Source organism: Nicotiana attenuata, chromosome 10, assembly GCF_001879085.1.
Source record: "Nicotiana attenuata strain UT chromosome 10, NIATTr2, whole genome shotgun sequence".
Taxonomy (NCBI): domain Eukaryota; kingdom Viridiplantae; phylum Streptophyta; class Magnoliopsida; order Solanales; family Solanaceae; genus Nicotiana; species Nicotiana attenuata.
The window spans coordinates 14,630,368-14,643,058 of NC_031998.1; positions in this window are offsets into that span (position 1 = coordinate 14,630,368).

Sequence of the window (12,691 nt, forward strand, 5' to 3'; positions counted from 1 at the left end):
ATATATCAAGTCATTCCTGTGTTGCAACTCGATTTTGTTTTGCATGTTTGTTGGGTAAATTTGCATATGCAGAGATGAAATAGACTACATATAAAACTTCAAATCGAGCTTGGACCCGTGTTGGCACGGGCTACACCCATCTAGTAAAAGAATACATAAAAGTAAATACATTTCTAGTGAATGCACGGCCAATGCTAACCCATTCACCCTAAACCTTGCATTCCAAAACAACATCCTGAAACCCTAAGCCCCTCCGTAGCATACACCGATTTTTTTTTCGTGAGAGGCTTTCTTGCCGTCTAAGTAATCGAGAATATACTTGTGGGAGTGGTAGTGAAGTCATGCTGAGATTCAGAAGTGTTTCCAAGCCATGGAAGGCCATTATCATTAGCCCGAAATTCATCCAAGCCCACATCAAGCGACTTGCGGTGAAACCCAACGCTGATATCAAACTTATTATTGAAAGCGGTCTCTCCTTGTTCTGCATTGATTTCAATAGAAACCCAACCTAACAGGAGCAATTTGACTACCTACTGAAGCAGTCGCAGCAACCATCAGTGCTAGTGAATTCTTGCAATGGTTTGGTTTTGATGAAATTTGATACTCCCTCTGTTCCAATTTAGTGTCACGATCTTAAATCCTAATCCGTCGTGATGGCGCTTAACATATTGGCTAGGCAAGCCGAACATAACAATAAAGAACCAAAATAACGAAAGTATATAGAATTACCATAAGTCTGAAAATCTCAATGTAACAAAATACCGCTAATACAAGATAATCCCCTAGAAATTGTAAATACAGAGTCATGAGCTTTACAACTGAATACAAGTCTGAAACTAAATAATGAAACTGCCTGATCCAAAATAATAGTACATAAGAAAAGACAAGCCAAAACTACGGCCAAGAATGCAGCTCTACCTCGCCTCTCGAAGATAGCCCAACAAGCAAATCTACTGTTGATAACTGGTTCCCACACCTGCATCTACACAATTAAGTGCAGAGTGTATTATGAGTACACCCGACCCAATATACTCAATAAATATCGTAATTAACTGTCACGACCCAATTCCCGACCCCGGCCGTGATGGCGCCTCTCGTGAAGACAAGGCCAGCCAGAACAACGCAAACACCTCTTTAAACAATCAGTTAATAGTAACAAATCTAAAACATGCTTAATATAGCCAAAAATACGGAAACAGCGATAATAACAAGGGAAACCATCCCGACACATCCCAAACCGGGGTGTCACAAGTCATGAGCTACTACAGAGTCTGCATTAAGTCTACAAAGTGTAATATCCGATACAATAGTCTGAAGAAAACATAAATGATGAAAGATAGGGGAGACAAGGGGCTGCGGACGTCAACAGCTACCTCGTAACTCCAACTCGCTGCCTGGTTTGGAAGGAATCAATTCTCAGGTGCGGACTCAGCTATGCTTGAATCTGCACACATGGTGCAGGGAGTAATGTGAGTACTCCAACCCAGTGAGTAATAATAATAAATAATAACCGAAGGCATGAAAACACATAAGTGCACAAAGCAATTCTATATCAGGCAGTAAATCACTTAAAGCAGTAAAACAGTAAAGAGTCAAATGAAACCTCCTTTCAAAAACAGGTAAATCAGGTAAAACAACAAGTCAATAGTGAGTAAAAATCTGCCCCTCGAGCCCAGTTTCAATTGCTCAGAACAGTATCAGCCCCTCGGGCTCAGTATCAGTCACTCAGCACAGCATCAGCCCCTCGGGCTCACTCTCGGTCACTCAGTATAATATCAGCCCCTCGGGCTCACTTTCAGATCACATGGGTATCCGCGCTCACTATGGGTGTGCAGACTCCGGAGGGGCCCCTTACGGCCCAAGCGCTATATCAACATAAGGCCTGAAAGCCTTCTTACATCACTCATAAGGCCTGAAAGCCTCCTCATATCACTCACAAGGCCTGAAAGCCTCCTCACGTCACTCGAGCCACCTCGTGGCATGTAAATATATCTCAGGCCCTCGGCCTCATATCACTCAGCATATCCTCACATATGGCCCTCGGCCTCACTCAGTCCAAAAAAATATCATAAGCCCCTCGGGCATCAATAAAATAGTAGTGCTCAGCCCAAACAACAGTGAAAATATCATTTAAGTCTCAAAATTCAATTAAAGCGACTGAGTTTGTAAAACAGTATAATCAACAGGACTGAGTCCAAGTAGTATATCAAAATAGTGAGGAAACAGTGATAAAAATCCACGAAGGATTCAAGTAGTCGGCATGAAGCCCAAAATATGGCAATAGGCCCAAGTCATGTTGATAATAAACACATCTCAGTCAAATACGCGGTAAAGACATAAGTCGGGACGGACCAAGTCACAATCCCCAATAGTAAACAACCCCGCGCTCGTCATTAAGCGCGTGTTTCACCTCAATATAGCACTACGTTGTGCAAATTCGAGGTTTCAAACCCTCAGGATATCATTTACTATCATTACTCACCTCAAGCCGGCCGAAATCCTAGCTCGCTATGCCCTTGCCTCTCAAATCGGCCTCCTCGTGCGTCGAATCTGACCAAAACCACAACGAATACGTCACAATAGGCTAAGGGAACATAACCCAATCGAAAAGAATCGAAAAATATCAAAAATCACGAAATTTGCAAAACCGGAGCCCCGGGACCACTTCTCGAAACTCAGAAATTTTTACATCAACGTGTTCCTTATCTCGCCACGAGTCCAAAGATACCAAGAACTCCTGAATCCGAGCTCAAATGACCCATCAAAACCCAATTTGAAATATCAAAACTCATGCCCTAGTTCTTCCCCTTTTTGCTAAGTTTTCATGAATTTCTAGGTTGATTCTACAATTAAATCATGTTTTTAGGTCATAGAACTCACCTCCAATCAATCCCAGCTGAAACCCTCTTCAATTCCCGTCCAAAAGCTCTCAAGGATGCTCAACAATGGTGAAAGTTAACTTAGACTCGCGGAGGAAATGACTTAAAAACTATTCTGCCCAGGTGATAATTTCCTCTATGCGAACGCGAGGGCCTTCTCGCATTCGCGACGCACAAAAAAAATCCCATTGGCCCATTTTACCCTTCGCGAACGCGAAGCCTCATCCGCGATCGCGATGCTCTAGCTGATACTACTACGCGAACGCGAGCCTTGTTCCATGAACGCGGGGAACAACTATTATGGGACTTCAAATTTTTCTACGCGAACGCGATGCACTAGCTCCGAGACCTACGCGATCGCGAACCACTGAATGCGAACTCGATGAACAAAGTTCCAGCCTCCCAATTTTCCTCTATGCGATCGCGACACCCCCTTCGCGATCGCGATGACCAAATCTCTGCAACACTTCAGCTGGAAAATCTGCAACTTCAAAATGCTAGAATTGGTCCATTTGACCATCCGAAATCACCCCGAGGCCCTCGGGACCTCAATCAAAAGTGCCAACCCATCCTAAAACATCATCCAAACTCGTTCCAATCATCAAAACACATCAAACAACAGCAAAATCATCAACTCCCATCGAATACAAGCCTAAGTTCTTCTAAAACTTCCGAAACATGCATTTGATCAAAAACCCAACCGAAATACCTCCGAATGACCTGAAATTTTGCACACACATCCCAAATCACCTAACGAAGCTACAGCAACTCTCGGAATTCCATTCCGAGCCTCGGATCAAAATCTCACCTATCAACCGGAATTCGCCAAAATACTAACTTCGCCAATTCAAGCCTAATTCTACACCGGACCTCCAAAATCACTTCCGATCACGCTCCTAAGTCACAAATCATCCCCCGAAGCTAACCGAATCACCGGAAATCACATCCGAGCCCTCTAACTCATAAGTCAACATCCGGTTGACTGTTCCAAACCAAACCTTCCTTAAAGAGACTAAGTGTCTCATTTCCTACCAAAACCTCTCCAAACCAACTTGATCACATAAGATACGGATAATGAAGCAATAAGAAGCTGAAAACGGGGAAAACGAAGCGGTAACCCATGAGACGATGGGTCAGGTCGTCACATCCTCCCCAACTAAAACAAACGCTCGTCCTCGAGCGGGTCAAGAAACATACCTGAAGCCTCAAATAGGTGAGGGTATCTGCTCCGCATCTCCCGCTCGGTCTCCCAGGTAGCCTCCTCCACGGGCCGACCTCTCCACTGCACTTTCACCGAAGCTATATCCTTTGATCTCAACTTTCGAACCTGACGACCCAAAATAGCCACTAGCTCCACATCATAGGTTAAATCATCATCCAGCTGAACCGTGCTGAAGTCCAATACATAGGACGGGTCCCCAACATACTTCCGGAGCATAGAAACATGAAATACCGGATGCACGCCCGACAAGCTGGGTGGTAAAGCAAGCATATAAGCCACCTCCCCAATCCTCCTGATTACCTCAAAAGGCCCAATGAACCGCGGACTCAACTTCCCTTTCTTCCCAAATCTCATAACACCCTTCATGGGCGAAACCTTCAGCAAGACCTTTTCACCCACCATATAAGACACATCTCGAACCTTCCGGTCTGCATAACTGTTCTGACGCGACTGCGCCGTACGAAGCCTCTCCTGAATCAGCTTCACCTTCTCTAAGGCATCCTGAACCAAATCTGTCCCCAATAACCTAGCCTCGCCGGGCTCAAACCAACCAACTGGAGATCTACACCGCCTCCCATACAACGCCTCATACGGAGCCATCTGAATGCTCGATTGATAGCCGTTGTTGTAGGCAAACTCTGCAAGCGGCAAAAACTCATCCCAAGAACCTCCAAAATCAATAACACAAGCACGCAACATGTCATATCTGAATGGTACGCTCGGACTGTCCGTCCGTCTGAGGATGAAACGCTGTGCTCAACTCCACCTGAGTACCCAACTCTCTCTGCACGACTCTCCAAAATTGCGAAGTAAACTGAGTACCTCTATCTGAGATGATAGAAACCGGAACATCGTGCAACCGAACAATCTCCCGGATATAAATCCCTGCCAGCCGCTCTGAAGAATAGGTAGTACACACAGGAATGAAGTGCGCGGACTTGGTCAGCCGATCAATAATCACCCAAATAGCATCAAATTTCCTCAAAGTCCGAGGAACTCCAACAACAAAGTCCATAGTAATCCTCTCCCACTTCCACTCGGGAATATCCATCTGCTGAAGCAATCCACCAGGTCTTTGATGCTCATATTTCACCTGTTGACAATTGAGACACTGAGCCACAAATCCCACAATATCTTTCTTCATTCTTCTCCACCAGTAGTGCTGTCTAAGATCCTGATACATCTTCATGGCACCCGGATGAATGGAATACCGCGAGCTATGGGCCTCCTCCAATATCAACTCCCGAAGCCCATCCATGTTGGGCACGCAAATCCGGCCATGCATCCTCAACACGCCATCATCACCGATGGTCACGTCTCTGGCATCATCATGCTGCACCCTGTCCTTGAGGACAAGCAAATGCGGATCATCATACTGGCGCTCTCTGATGCGATCATATAAGGAAGACCGAGAAACCACACAAGCCAACACCCGACTAGGCTCCGAAATATCTAGTCTCACCAACCGATTGGCCAAGGCCTGAACATCAACTGCAAAGGGTCTCTCCCCAACTGGGATGTACGCCAAACTCCCCATACTCACTGCCTTTCGGCTCAAAGCATCGGCCACTACATTGGTTTTCCAGGATGATACAATATGGTGATGTCATAATCCTTCAGCAACTCCAACCATCCACGCTGCCTCAAATTAAGATCCTTTTGCTTGAACAAATGCTGAAGACTGCGATGATCAGTGAATACCTCACAAGATACGCCATACAAGTAGTGCCTCCAAATCTTTAAGGCATGAACTATGGCAGCCAACTCCAAATCATGAACAGGGTAGTTCTTCTCGCGGGGCTTCAACTGACGAGAAGCATAAGCAATAACTCTACCCTCCTGCATCAATACACATCCAATCCCAACTCTCGAAGCATCACAATATACAGTATAAGAACCTGAAGCTGATGGCAAAACCAATGCTGGAGCTGTGGTCAAAGCTGTCTTGAGCTTCTGAAAGCTCTCCTCGCACTCATCCGACCATACAAATGGAGCACCCTTCTGAGTCAACTTGGTCAAGGACGATGCAATAGAGGAAAATCCCTGAACAAACCGGCGATAATAACCTGCCAAACCAAGGAAACTACAAATCTCTGTGGCTGAGGTCGGTCTAGGCCAACTCTGAACCGCCTCTATCTTCTTCGGGCTATATCAACCACCTCCTCGAATGTAGCACCCAGTACTCTCTCTAGTTATAAGAACACGGAGATGGTAGTTAAGGCCATCAACAAATCTCCTGATACGCTCACGATCAGTTGGAACATCCAGACGGCATGACGAGCCAACTCTGAAAACCTCATCTCATACTGAGACACAGTCATATCTCCCTGCCGTAGCCACTCAAACTGCCTGTGCAGCTCCTCTCTGTGGGACTGCGGTACATACTTCTCCAAGAAGAGAGTGGAGAACTCCTGCCAAGTCAAAGGTGCTGCACCAGCCGGCCTACGCCTCTCATACGCCTCCCACCAAGTGAAGGCATCCCCAGTAAACTGAATGGTGGTGAATGCCACACCACTAGACTCAAGAATCCCTGCTGTACGGAGCATCCGCTGACACCTGTCAAGAAAACCCTGGGCATCCTCGCCCTCAGCACCACTGAATGTCGGAGGCTGGAGTCTACCAAACCTCTCAAGGCGACGCTGCTCATCCTCAAGCATAGCTGGAACCCTGAACTCCTGCATTGGTGCAATTGGCTGAGCTGGAGGTGCCTCTGGAGTCTGTAATCCCTGCACTACCTGCTCAGGTGTGCGAGTAGTGGGGGTCTAATTGCCTCCCCCAGCCTGCGAAGTAGTTGCTGCTGTGGTGGCTGAAACTGCCTGAGCCAGGCCGGTGCAAACTGTCAAAATCTGAGCCAAGGCCTCCTGAAGACCCGGAATCACGATGGGCACAGCTGGTGCCTGAACTGGTGCTGCTGGAGCCTGGTCCTGAGCTGGGGCACCTGGTGGATCAACAGGCGCTGCCCCTACTGCCCTGCCCCTGCCACGACCACGACCGCGTCCACGGCCTCTGGTGGCCTCAGTGGGTGGTACTGGTGGTCGTCCGCCACGTCCGGTAGCCGTCCTCACCATCTGTGAGAGAATAGAAAAATAGAAGTTTAGTTCTTAGTTCGATAAAGCCGCACGACAAGAATTTCAAGAATGTGAAGTTTTCCTCAAGGTTCTGCAGCCTCCCGAGGATAAGTACAGACGTCTCCGAACCGATCCACGAGACTCTACTAAACTAGCTCATGACTCGTGAGACCTAATAACCTAGGCTCTGATACGAACTTGTCACGACCCAATTCCCGAACCCGGCCGTGATGGCGCCTCTCGTGAAGACAAGGCCATCCAGAACAACGCAAATACCTCTTTTTAAACAATTAATTAACATTAACAAATCTAAAACATGTTTAAGATAGCCATAAATGCGGAAACAACGATAATAACCAGGGAAACCATCCCAACACAGCACAAACCGGGGTGTCACAAGTCATGAGCTACTACAGAGTTTGCAATAAGTCTACAAAGTATGATATGCGATACAATATCCGAAGAAAACATAAATAATAGAGGATAGGGGAGACAAGGGGCTGCTGATGTCAACAGCTACCTCGCAACTCCAAATCGCTGCCTGGTCTGGAAGGAATCAGCGCTCAGGTGCGGACTCTGCTATACCTGAATCTGCACACATGGTGCAGAGAGTAATGTGAGTACTCCGACCCAGTGAGTAATAGCAATAAATAATGGCTGAAATCATGAAAACACATAAATGCACAAGGCAATTCTATATCAGGCAGTAAATCGCTTAAAGCAGTAAAACCGTAAAGAATCAAATGAAATCTCCTTTTAAAAAAAATAGGTAAATCAGGTAAAACAACAAGTAAATAGTGAGTAGTAATCTGCCCCTCGGGCCCAGTATCAATTGCTCAGAACAGTATCAGCCCCTTGGGCTTAGTATCAGTCACTCAGCATAGTATCAGCCCCTCGGGCTCACTCTCAGTCACTCAGCATAGTATAAGCCCCTCGAGCTCACTCTTAGATCATATGGGTACCCGCGCTCACTGTGGGTGTACAGACTCCGGAGGGGCCCCTTACGGCCCAAGCGCTATATCAAGCCACCTCGTGGCATTATCACTCGGCACTCGGCCTCACATCACTCGGCCTCCCATCACTCAAGCCACCTCGTGGCATATAAAGCATCTCATATCACTCAGCATATCCTCACATATGGCCCTCGGCCTCACTCAGTCCAGATATCATCACAAGCCCCTCGAGCATCAGTAAAACAGTAGTGCTCAGCCCAAACAACATTGGAAATATCATTTAAATCTCAAAATTCGATTAAAAGTGGCTGAGTTTGTAAAACAGTATTAATCAACAGGACTGAGTTCAAGTAATATATATATATATATATCAAAATAGTGAGGAAACGGTGATAAAAGTCCATGAAGGATTCAAGTAGTCGGCATGAAGCCCAAAATATGGCAATAAGCCCAAATCATGTTGATAACAAGCACATTTCAGTCAAATACGCGGTAAAAATATCAATCGGGACGGACCAAGTCACAATCCCCAGTAGTAAACAACCCCGCGCTCGTCATTAAGCGCGTGTTTCACCTCAATATAGCACTACGTTATGCAAATCCGGGGTTTCAAACCCTCAGGACATCGTTTACTATCATTACTCACCTCGAGCCGGCCAATTCTCTAGCTCGCTATGCCCTTGCCTTCAAATCGGCCTTCTTGCGTGTCGAATCTGACCAAAACCACAACGAATACGTCACTATAGGCTAAGGGAATATAACCCAATCGAAAAGAATCAAAAAATATCAAAAATCACAAAATTTGCAAAACCCGAGCCCCGGGCCCACTTCTCGAAACTAAAATTTTTACATTAACGGGTTCCTTATCTCGCCACGAGTCCATACATACCAAGAACTCCCAAATCCGAGCTCAAATGACCCATCAAACCCTAATTTGGAATATCAAAACTCAAGCCCTAGTTCTTCCCCTTTTTGCTAAGTTTCCATGAATTTCTAGGTTGATTCTACAATTAAATCATGTTTTTAGATCATAGTACTCACCTCCAATCAATCCCAGTGGAAACCCTCTTCAATTCCCGTCCAAAAGCTCTCAAGGATGCTCAACAATGGTGAAAATTAACTTAGACTCGCGAAGGAAATGACTTAAAAACTATTCTGCCCAGGTGACAATTTCCTCTGTGCGAACGCGAGGGCCTTCTCGCGTTCGCGATGCACAAAAATTCCACTGACCCATTTTACCCTTTGCGAACGCGGTGCCTCATCCGCGATCGCGATGCTCTAAATGATACAACTACGCGAACGCGAGCCTTGTGCCGCGAACGCGAAGAACAAAAATTACGGGGCTTCACATCCTTCTATGCGAACGCGAGGCACTAGCTCTCAGACCTATGCGATCGCGAACCACTGAGTGCGAACGCGATGAACAAAGATCCAGCCTCCCAATTTTCCTCTACGCGATCGCGACACACCGCCCGCGATCGCGATGAACGAAACCTCTGCAACACATCAGCTGGAAAATCTGCAACTTCCAAATGCTAGAATTGGTCCGCTTGACCATCCGAAATCACTCCGAGGCCCCCGGGACCTCAACCAAAAGTGTCAACCCATCCTAAAACATCACCCAAACTCGTTCCAATCATCAAAACACATCAAACAACACCAAAATCATCAACTCCCATCGAATCAAAGCCTAAGTTCTTCTAAAACTTCTGAAACACGCATTTGATCAAAAACCCAACCAGAACACCTCTGAATGACCTGAAATTTTGCGCACACATCCCAAATCACCTAACAAAGCTACAGCAACTCTCGGAATTCCATTCCGACCCTTGGATCAAAATCTCATCTATCAACCGGAATTCACCAAAATACTAACTTCGCCAATTCAAGCCTAATTCTACACCGGACCTCCAAAATCACTTCCAATCACGCTTCTAAGTCACAAATCATCCCCCGAAGTTAACCGAATCACCGGAAATCACATCCGAGACCTCTAACTCATAAGTCAACATCCAGTTGACTTTTCCAAACCAAACCTTCCTTAAAGAGACTAAGTGTCTCATTTCCTACCAAAACCTCTCCGAACCAACTCGATCACTTAAGATACAGACAATGAAGCAAAAAGAAGCTGAAAAATGGGGGAAACAAAGCGGTAACTCATGAGACAACGGGTAAGGTCGTCACAGTCAACAATTTGAGTAAACAACCGCGGAATCGGGATTTGACAGCTTCAATAGGATTGTACAATGATTTCAAACTTGGGCATATGCTTGGATCGGGTTTTGGATGACCCGGGAGCGTTGCAGCGCCTAATAGTGAAAGTTGGTTCTTGAAGGTTTTAGAAGTTCTTTAAATTTGGTTTAAAGCGGTTTTTGGTGATATCGAGGTCCAAACAGAATTTCGAGACCGGGAATAGTTCGGTAATGTCATTTAAGACTTGCACACAAAATTTGGTGTCATTCTGAGTAGTTTAAGTACGTTTCGGCGCATTGGAAGTAAATTGAAGAACTTGAAGTTCTTAAGTTTTATTCAATTGGTTTTGGGGTGTAATTGTTAGTTTTAATGTTTTTTCGGGCATTCCGAGAGTTCAATCAAGTCCATTTTATGATTCCAAACTTGTGGGTATGTTCGGGCAGGGCCCAGGGGGCCCTGAGATTTTATCAGACGAGGCTCGGACTAAGTTAGAAGTTGGGAGCAGCTGCTTAAGCTCCAGCTCTGTCATAACCGCACCTGTGCTTGGTCAGCCGCAGGTGCAAGCTTGCAGGTTCGAGCCATGAGCCGCAGAAGCGGAAATGCGAAGGAAGCCCAAGCACCACAAGTGTGGAGGAATTTACGCACCTGCGAGACCGCAGGTGCAAACACTGTGGTCGCAGGAGCGGAAAGGGCTCGCAGATGCGGCTTTTTATGTTCGCAGATGCAGAGCCTGGCCAGGTGTGGAAAAGGCGCACCTGCGAAGTTCTTTCTGCAGGTGCAAAGACCGCATGCGGCCCTATAACCGCAGGTGTGAAAATCGCAGAAGGCAGAACCTCATTTAATACGGGACTTAGGCATTTTTAGCTAATTTATTTCATTTTGGGGTGATTCTTGGAGCTCTTAGAGAGGGGATTTCACCTAACACTTTGAGGTATGTAATTCCTACACAATGTGAGTTGAATACATAGTTTATGGGTAGATTATAACATGTAAGTTGGTAGAAATCATGGGTTTAGGTGAAAGCCTAGGGTTTTGATAAAATGAGATTTTACTACGAAAATGATTATGAAACTTAGTGAAAATCATATATTTATGTTCCTAAGGTTATGGGTGATAACTTTCTTAAAAAATTTCCGGAATCCGGGAATGTGGGCCCGAGGGTGAATTTTAGAAACCTTATATTTAGGGTTAGGTAATCACTTAAATAGTTAGAATATAAACTTTGAACATATATTGATTAGTTTTTTACACTATTTGAATAGTTTTGGATTGTTCGGCTCTGATTTGAGGGTTTGAGCACATTCTTGAATTTGGAAGTAGGCTTTGAGACGAGGTAAGTCTCTTTTCTAACCTTCTAATAGGGAATTTACCCCATATGCGAACTTAATTAATATGTGTTATTATTTGTGGGGGGTTACGTACGCACGAGGTGATGAGACCTCGTACATAGCTACTATTCCTGTTTATGTCCGGGTAGTTTTAGGTTTACACCATGCTTTGTGGGCACCGTTATTTGATTATATTAGTTAATTGTAACAAATGGAATTAAGTTGAGGATTTTTCAAGGATTTAAAAGCTTCAAGTTAAATTGTCTTTATTTTGAAAAGAATCAAGAAAGGGTTATGATTTATTGATAAATTTATATTTGACCACGCCGTAAGTATGATTCGCGAGCGGGGTAATTCCTTCTACTACTCTCATAGGAGCGGGCCGATCGCCTCGGCAAGTTAATAGATGCATCTATGGTTCGCGTCGTTCGACCCTCGACAGTGCACAGTTTACATTTATATTGGATCGGGCTGAACGTCCTCGGTGGAATTCGTGTGTGATAATAGAACTGGAAGTCCTTTTTATAATTTGTATAAATTCATTGTTTGAGAGATCATTTGTTTTAAGTGAAGGAAGTGTTTTGGGTTCTTAAATATGATGAAAGAATTGTTCAGTTATTTTTGTTCTGAGTTTTATTGTTATATCTGTATATCATGCTTAATTAGAATTTCATACTATCATATTATTGGCTTTTAGTAAGTGTCGGAGTCGACCCCTCGTCACTGCTTCTTTGAGGTTAGACTAGATACTTATTGGGTACATATTTTCATGTGCTCACGCTACACTTTTGTACTTAATTGTACAGGATCTGAGGCGGGTGCATCTGTTCACTAGTCCGGCGCGCAGATTTGATCCCCATTTCGAGACTTCACGGTGAGCTGCCTTCTGAGCCATTCTGCAGCACCTGGAGTCTTCTTTATGTTATATTTTTATGTCTATTTCCTTTCAGACAGTAGACTAGAATTCTTTTGTACATTCTACTAGAATACTCACATACTTGTGACACCAGGTCTTGCACACACACTAGTAGACTTATGATCTTGGATT